We start from the raw sequence: 8,967 nt of genomic DNA, 5'->3' as shown, positions 1-8,967 counted from the left end.
GATTTTTTTTTAATTGCCATATCTGTGTAAACCCAGTGTGACATTGAAGGCTGACTGAGGGGAATGCTACATCTACATATGCCTATAGATTCATATGCAAAGTGTTATGTGACCCAAAGTGTGTGTGTGTGTAAACTGGAGTCTGCAACATACTATCTGGTCCTTTTTTGAATATTATTTTTTTTGTTTGTTTTTGTTTTTTTTACTGTGCCCTCTCCTCCATCCCACCATACACATTGAAGCAGATGTTTTTCTTCCAACTCCTACCAGTTAGGTTTGTTCCCTCCCTCCCCCCAGGCAGAGCTACATTGTCTCTGGTAGCCTCAACATGAAGACCAGCCATGCGCAGAGATGCAGGAGAGATAAAACCCCTGTGCCAGCAGTACTTTCAAATGAAGCACCTATGATGGCCTGAATAAGCCGCTATCCATTCTGTCACGTTACTCGCCCATGCTGTTTCACTGCTGTGTTCCCACCCCCTCACTTCTCTCTCCCAACCTGCCCTAAGGTCCCTTTACCTGCACTTTGGGTTAGTTGAGTTAATTGCGATACTACGGTGAAAGCCGGGTGCTAGAGCCCCTCTTGTTTACAAGACATAATGAGGGATTTGAAATATTTAAAAATGAAAAGCTAAAATGTTCTTCCATAGTAAGCTTAAAGAGGAAAAAAAACTTACACACAAAAAAAGACCAAAAAGTGCACGCATGCATGCATGCATATATATTAGATGAAGACTAACTCTGGGAGCATTTAACAGTGTTTTTTGTTTTTGTTTTAACATTTATTTTCCTGCTTTAAATTTGCAAGCTTTCTCAGGAATTCTAGGGTAGGAAGCCAGTTTTTGAAGATGGTTTATTTAACCTTATCTTATCCTAGATAGATGGCTGTTTCTTTCCTGTTGATAAACTTTTACAAGTTCCTGAATCTTCAAAAACTTTGAAAGTTTTTACTTTAAAAAAAATTAAGAAGCAGAAAAATCTCCAAATGTTACTGTCATAACTGGGGATCAAGCATTTTAAAGACTGTAAAAAATAATAATTACAACAAATTCAATAAGAGCAACAGAAATTCATTGTATTCTTAAAAACCAAGTTGTGGGAGAAGAGGGTTGTTCTTTGTAGAGCTCTGTTAGTCTCATGTGGGTACAGTTGCATGTGGAGGGGGGGAGAGAGGTGTGAATGGAAATATAATCACTTAGTTCTTTTGCAATGAAAATTAGACTGAACTATCCCTCCAAGCACCTTTTTAAAAGAAAGAAAACTGTAAACCTAACCCGTACCTATGGAATATCCTAGCAATGGAGCAGTTGTATCTTGTCTCCTTTTTAATACAGAAAATGATCAAGAGGGGAGAGAATTTGAAAGTCTCCTGTGAAATGTACATTAGAGAACAAAAGTGATTATTTTTAAATTTCCAACTACCCCTTAGTCAATGATAATCCCCATTATGAAGATTTGCTGCTTGCTTTTCTTTGTCTCTCACCCAGAAATGTACTTTAGTTTTAGTTTTTTTGAGGGGAATATTTAAGCTCTCCTGCTGACCCCACAGGTGCCAGCTGTCAAGACTCCCTGCCCTGAGAACAACTTTGCTGATCTCAGTGTTGGGATGGATAACTCCTGTCTCCCACCACTAAGGGAGAGGGGCCTAATCTGCCTGAAGTTTTTAGGCTGAAACCACAAGCCACTTTAGTGCCTTTGTACATATACCCACACATTCTGCAAAAGGAGGCATATGTAGTCCAGACACTCCATGAAAATGAATGCACCTGCTCTTAGAATAGAAAACGAGCCTGCCGCAAAGGCATGCCATGCAGTGTGTTACATAACAGAATAGGTAAGAATGCTTTTTATGATTTGAAAAATCAAATGCCAAGTTTCTCTCCTGTCACTTCAGTTGTGCTCTGTTTGTGTGTTGCATTCTTCCTGCAGGTGTGTGCATGCAAGTGCGTTAAAAACAATACACCAAGTTAATTTGGAAAATTGTAGTGTGATTGGCCAGTAGAGAGGGATTCTTTAGTTTTTTCTTTTTTTAAATTGAGGGAAAGATATTTATCTGAATGCTTTGCCAGAGGCTGTGCTTTATCAATTGGCAGTGTACGAAGAACAGAAAATGGTAGGACTTAGTGGAAAAACAACCAAGGCCTTTGCTGCAGTCCCTTGGCAACAGCCATGGCTGATGACTACTAAGAGGTTAGAGCACTGACTCTTTGGCTGTGTCATTTCATAAGGGCATCCTTCCCCTCTCCAAAAACAGCCCCATCCCTGAACTCTGTGTATGCTTTATCTTTGGCACTTGTATCTTGAGTCATCAATTTATAAGTTGCTTGAGGTACTTTAATGCCTCCCATTTTCCAGTCTGAAAAAATTTAGTTGTCAGTTTTGTTCCTGTCCAAATTTATAGTTGAAACCATGCAAGTAATACTTGTCTAATCACTGTGTCACTAGCTTGGTTCTATAACGGTTTTTCTGACCATTTTGAACAATAGTTTTGGAGGACCATGCTAGCCAGACAGCACTCTCCTACAGGCCAAATATGGCTTGCCTTTCTCAAACAAGCAGTTCTATTTGATGTCAGTGCTTGAAAGAGGCAAGTAGGATTTGGTACTGGGTAGGTCTGGCTTTTAGAACACTGTTCTTGAGAAGGCATTTGTGACTGTCCTGGTCAGGAAAAATGTGCTGCTAGCATTATTTCACATGAACACCATGAAAAGAAAACTAGGAAAAGTTTGCGAGAAGAGGTGGAAAGGGCACATCTTGGAATAGATTATGAATCTCTACTGTCAGTTGGGGTCAAATGTCAAGTCCTTCCTGTTAGTCTCAAAAAACACATCTTCAGTTTCCCAGGATGTTCATGAAGAAACAAAGAATGCACCTTGTAGCAGTTCTGTTCTTGATTCTTGTTCCTCATGGCCATATAATCTAAACACATACATGTCTCAATTATTATTCCTTTCTTCCTGATTTCCTGTCTCCTTTGTTTTAATCCTCCACTGTTTTAATTTTTCTAATTACATTTTAGCATTTTTTCCTTTTACGTTCTATTTTCTACAAATTCTGCTCCAGTACCAGCTGCTTCCCCCTTCCCCCGAATGTTGCCTGAATTGTCTGTAGGCTTATTCTCTGAATTAGATGGGTTTGATCCTTTCTCCCTTCTGCCATAGTAACTTTTATTAAAGTGATAGTGAAGATTTCTAGTATGCAAAATGAGAAACACAAGCAAAGTAGGAAGTTTTAAAATATGACCACTTCTAGTGGAAAGCAGATTTAATTTCTTGAACTGGGTGCCCTTTGGGAAGACTTCTAGTCTTTTCCAATATGCCTGTGCATTTCTGGACACTTTTCCATCGATGCTGAGGACCTCTACAATCAAATGGTGTGAACTTTTTCTTAGACTTTGGCTTTCTGATGTTCAGGTTAAACAGACCGAAGAATTTATGTATTGAACAGAGACCTTAAGCCAAACACATTTTACTCTGAAGTATAAACAGGATGTTTTCAGTAGTCTCCAATATTAGAGAACAATTCAGCCTTTGTATTAAGTTGGCCTCTACTTTTTTTTTTAATTCATCTTGAAGCTTTTAAAAATTAGTACATTAGAAATCTTGGTCTTTCTACTTAATACTGTTTTTCATTGCAGGGATTTGAACTGGCAAAGGTGACTGGTGTTATACTTTGTAAAAGCCAACTTTCTCCTTAGTATATGCTCTCCTTCCTCATCAAATGCTGCCACATCTCCTCTGTTCATGCCTTGATTGTAGAATAATCTTCTGCTTCATCCCTCAGCTGCCTTTCCCTCTTCCTGGGTCTGATTTTGCTCTTGCATGTGGATCTCCCATTGACTTTAATGGGGGCCCAGTATGTGCATCTGAGATCCAGATTTGGCCCTCTGGGTCAGATCCAGGAAAACCTTATAGCAGTAATCCTTACTCTCTCAAGTTAGTGCCACTGACTTGAATGAGTAAGTGCTACTCACAGGAGTAAGGGCTATTTGTGTAAGTAAGAGGTTGCAGGATCAGGATTTAAGATTGTAGCTGTGGAGCTATAGTGCTACCAATACAACCAGGAACACCTGCCTGTCCATGCATATATTAAATTCACTGCAAACCATGTGACTTCAGAATCCAGGACTTCTCCAGTGTTCTGAGATGCTCTTATAGTGCTTGGCAAGTAGTCGCTCAGGATATGAAGTCCTGATTGACTGGGGTGGAAGTTAAATTTTTTTATCTGCCCTGGGAAAAATTCCATTATAGCAAGGATGGATGTCTCCTTAACTGTAAATATGCAAAATAATAATGCAGAAAATACTCCCAAAAATACAAAGTTGAAATGATGTATAAGAAACTAAAAAATGCTGTCAGGAGAGTGTAATTTTATTAAGACTGAGTTTTGTCTTGTAGCTGAAACAACATATGCAGAACCTGTAGCCTTTTCTACACTAATTTTTCAAAAAAAGAAAAAAAATCCAACTGGTAATGTTAGTAACATTAGGAGTCCAACATAGAGGGGCCACCTGTTGCCTCTGGCATTTTAAGCATCATGTTGATTATACCTACTCTGAACAGACTATAGATGACATGATGCTTACAACACCAGAAGTCCACCGACACTAAGGTTTCTTGGTGGCTGAATAAGTGTTGTTAATGATGGGGAAACTTGTGCAAAATTTTCTGTAAAATTAGCTTAAATCTTTGTAGCTAAATAAAGTTTGCGGCTAGGACTGTACCCTAGCTAGGGACTAACCTTTTAAGCACTGTTCTAATAAGTTTTGTCTCCTCTACAGACGTTTTTCAAAAATATCCCACCATTGCAAATACCAGCACAAATGAACTTGTATTACCAACAGTGGAGACATTTTGGCAAAATTTCCCTGAAGTAGATAAGGCCATACAGTTTAGTCCTTTTTATACTGACTGGCCAGGCTGTATTAGAACCCTGTTTGTCCACAATAAAGTCCACAATGCTGCTATTAAAACTGAGTCAGTGGACCTCGTTACAACAGTTTGGTTTGTGGTATAGATTGGACTTCAACCATGTTCTATCGTTGGCTAAAACCTTGGATGTGCTTTAGCCCCATTATGGAAAATGGTTAAGATCCCATCTGTGCCACAGAAAATGTTCTAATGGTCTCCAGACTTGTAGGGTTCTAAGCCTGTTTTTTAAACTGTGTTGTGAGGCCAATGGAGATGTAACCTAATCAGTGGCATGCAACAAAGCAACATTCACACGCTGCCAGAGTTTGTGTGTGTGTTGCTTTTTATAAAGGTATGCAGGAAAGTATCTGAAAATCTCCCAGAACCTTGGGTTGTGAAAAGAGCATCTTGCAAACTAAGTGTCCTGAGCAAAGAGCCATTTCCCGCTGTGCATGTGGCAATCAGTAATGGGGACATCCAGCAGTGTTAAAACCAGGTGGAATTTTAATTTTTTTTCTTAGCCAGAGAGTTGGAATAATTTTGACTTGACCCTGACCACCATTTCTATAAACACAAAACAGTGTGCTCCAGATAAAATGGTAGAAAGTTTTGTGCCAGGCAGCCACTGAGTATTCTTTGTGGCACAGTCTCTTGGCTATTTGGTGAGAAGAGGGGAGATGGGAAGAGTTTGCATGGACAAACAAGAGATAGGCAGTGTTTAGCAAGAAGTGTTTCTTTTTAAGCACTAAATGCCTCATCTTAGGTATTAAAGTACAAATCAATGCATTCAAATAACAAAATTCGTCAATTTTTTAACTGTTTTTAACCATGACAAATAAATGGAAGTTTCTCTCGTGTTTTAGATGAAACAACCTTAGATGAACATGGTTCCTTCTTAATACTAATGTTGAGCAGCAAGAGCAGGTTGCACAGCTTGCTGGAAATAGATATTTTAGTGACATGGTTATGATATTAAGTGCTTTTCTTCCCCTTCCCTACCCTTTCCAGAATCGGCTCACCCTCCTTATATAAGGTGCTGAATGTTTTGTATTTTTAGTGGTGGGTGCAGGAGGAGCAGAAGAGTGAAAAGGGAGCCAAGATAGAACAGCCTTACTTTAGAGGGTAGCCTTACAACAGAGCTTTATATTGGGGGTGTGCTGTATTCCAAAACATGTAAGCCAAAAATGGAAAAAAGCGTTCATTTATGCAACAACAACAACAACAAAAGGGGTGTTGGAAAACTTCTTTAAGAAATATGTACCTTCTGAAGGTAGAGCGGTGTCTCACCAAGTGATATGTTATGTGATACTTCTTGCTGGGTCAGTAGGGATGGATTGGGGTATAAGCGCTTAACATTTTCCCCTCTTTGTTGTTTTTACAAGCAGTAACTTAAATGTGGTATTTATGAATGTGCCTTTGTGAGTACAGTGACTGTCTAAGGAGACTACTTGGGCTGGAGTAGGGAGACAATGGTCAATTCTTTCAAGAGGTCAAATATAAAGATGCCAGCCCACTGGTCCCTTTCAACAAGTAGCATATTTGGGCTAGTCTCTACATTGCACAGTAATCGTAAGTGGTGTAGAGGTTTGGGGTGTGGGAAGGGACATGACATGATGCACAGAAGCTGATGATAGTTTTAGGCTAGTCCGCAGTTGCAGGTTGAATTTATATTTGTATTATGTAGCTTCTCTTTTGTTTGTGTGTGTGGCTTGCTTTAATTTTTTGTAAGCACTGGAGAATTGAAACACAGTGATGTTTGAGACACATTTATGCATGTAGAGAAGAAGGTGTTCTGTAGCTTCTGCCATTTGTGGGTATAGGCACACTTTTACCCTTTCTTTCCATGTCCTGATGAGAGAAACAGGAAAATTATATTTTTTTCAACCCTTCAACTTCCAGCACATTGAACGTTGCCATTTAAATTAACAGGGTATTACAAGAATAAAAAATGTTTTTGAAATGGTGAGGTAGAAGTGTTTAAAAAAGAAAAGAAAAAAGTCTGAAGTAATTTTTTGTTTCTTCGAAGCTGTTTGTAGCTAAACATGGGAATCTGCAGTGTCTCCTTCCATTTGTTTTTCCCTATTATTCCACCTCTTCACCCCAAATCTGAGGTGTGCAAGAGCTATTGCATTAGCCCCTTTCAGTCCTCACCCCAAAAAGAAACTCCTAGTGGGACCCTTCAGTTCCATTCAGGAAGACAAAGGGAGGAGAGACGCTGCAGCTTTCTTTGCTTCGCTCTCATTCCTCTCTAATGGCCTTGAAATGTATTATTATGCAAATGTGAATTTTGATACTGAACTTAAGAAGAGGTTTTTTTTTCTTTTTAAAAAAAAAAAAAAAAAAGGTCCCATATGTGGTCAGCATTGCTTCTTTATTTTGTAAGTGAATTGTAAACTATGCATTCTGCTGGGGGGATGTAGGAGAAGAAGAGGTAGCTTTGCTAAACTGTTCAGCAGTTTCTGTGTCCATGGTGCATCCATGTTGGTGTGGAGGGAAGGAGACAGAGTAATGAATTCTCCAAAACTGTCTAGTTATCAAAATTGCCAACTTCTGAAAAGAGAAGTTAATTAAGATTGATTCCAAAATCCAACTCAAATTCTGCAGGATTGTGAATTCTAGCCATGCAGTGTTAACCAAGGGCCAATAGTGTGACATGAGACCCCAGCATTCCTTGGGAAATGATTTGACCACCTCCTGTGTTTAAGGCCCCTTTCAAGCTCAGGAAACAGAGTGCCTCAGGCACTATCTTTTGGGATTTACCTACTCACTTTCCATTAAAACAGCCACTCTCTCAGGAGAATTGGAACACAACCGCTCCTTACTCATAAACTGTCTACATGAACCTTTTCCTAAAATTGCCACTGTTACTATCTCTGGTGCAGCTCTAATAGGTGGGAGCACTATTACAAACCGGGCGCTGGTGTTGTAGCTAACTTGTCTGCTAGCCCTGATCAGAGCAGGTGTAGGAGAACTTGGCGGTTAAAACGCTAGTATCCACCAATATCATGTCTATACTAATGCTTCCACTGGTGATGTAGTGGTGGTGGTAGTGATGGAAAATTTTAGGGAACAAAGACTAATGTAGATAAAGCCATCTAAATTAAAGAAATTAGTCTTGTGTACTGGGAAGTGGCTGCTGTCCCAATGGGCAAAAGAGGATTCACTTTCTCACCCCCAAAATGCAGTTGATTTTGTCACTTACATGTGTACGTGGAGCTCAGTGGGCTTCTTGGAGTGGTCTCGTAGAAAACTGTAAATCTCACTGCCCTGTTCATTGTCTTAATAGGAGCCTTGTGTTGACTTGACTTTCCCTTGCCCATGGTGAACCATGGTACCTGCATTATCCTTGGCATTATCTTAGATAACAGTATCATAATTGAGAGATTATCTTGCCTGTATTCAGTGTTTTTCATGCAGCAATTTTATTTTTTGTTGACGTTCGCAGTACTGTAATGAGTAATAGACTTGATGATGACACTCTCCTCACATCTGTGCCTGCCTTACAGATGTGATCTTATCAGGGTTCCACTCTGTTGGATTGCCTTTTAAAAAATAAAAAAAACATCCTGAAGTTTCAATTCTTCATCACAAAATACCTCATGGTACATTTCCCTTTTTAATGTAACCTTTCAAGCCCTGTGTTCTTTTCCAACCTTGGTGGGTTTATCCGCTTCTTAGATCTCCTCCTAGGAGAGAGGCTTAGATTAGTGGTTTGAGCACAGGTCTGAGAGCCTGGAACTCTTGAGTTCTAATCCTGGCCCTTCCTCTTCCTCTTCCGCCTTGGGCAAGTCACTTAACTTCTCTGCCTCAGTTTTTTCATCTGTACAATGGGGATAATAATACTAACCTACCTCACAGGGGCTTTGTGAGGATCAGATAGTTCTTGTCTGTAAAGTGCTTTGAAGATGAAAAGCACTATATAAGTATTATGAGTTTAAACAGCAAGATAACTCATTCTTAACATTGTTTGCTTGGGGTGGGGTGTGGGGAACCTATAACACTTCTACATTTAAGCCATCAAAAAATCTAGATCCTAAATGACTTAACTAAGCAGAAGT

This window comes from Terrapene carolina, unplaced genomic scaffold (assembly GCF_002925995.2).
Source record: "Terrapene carolina triunguis isolate 2854851 unplaced genomic scaffold, T_m_triunguis-2.0 Scaffold247, whole genome shotgun sequence".
In the NCBI taxonomy this organism is placed as follows: domain Eukaryota; kingdom Metazoa; phylum Chordata; order Testudines; family Emydidae; genus Terrapene; species Terrapene triunguis.
Note: the sequence above shows the minus strand (reverse complement) of the source record.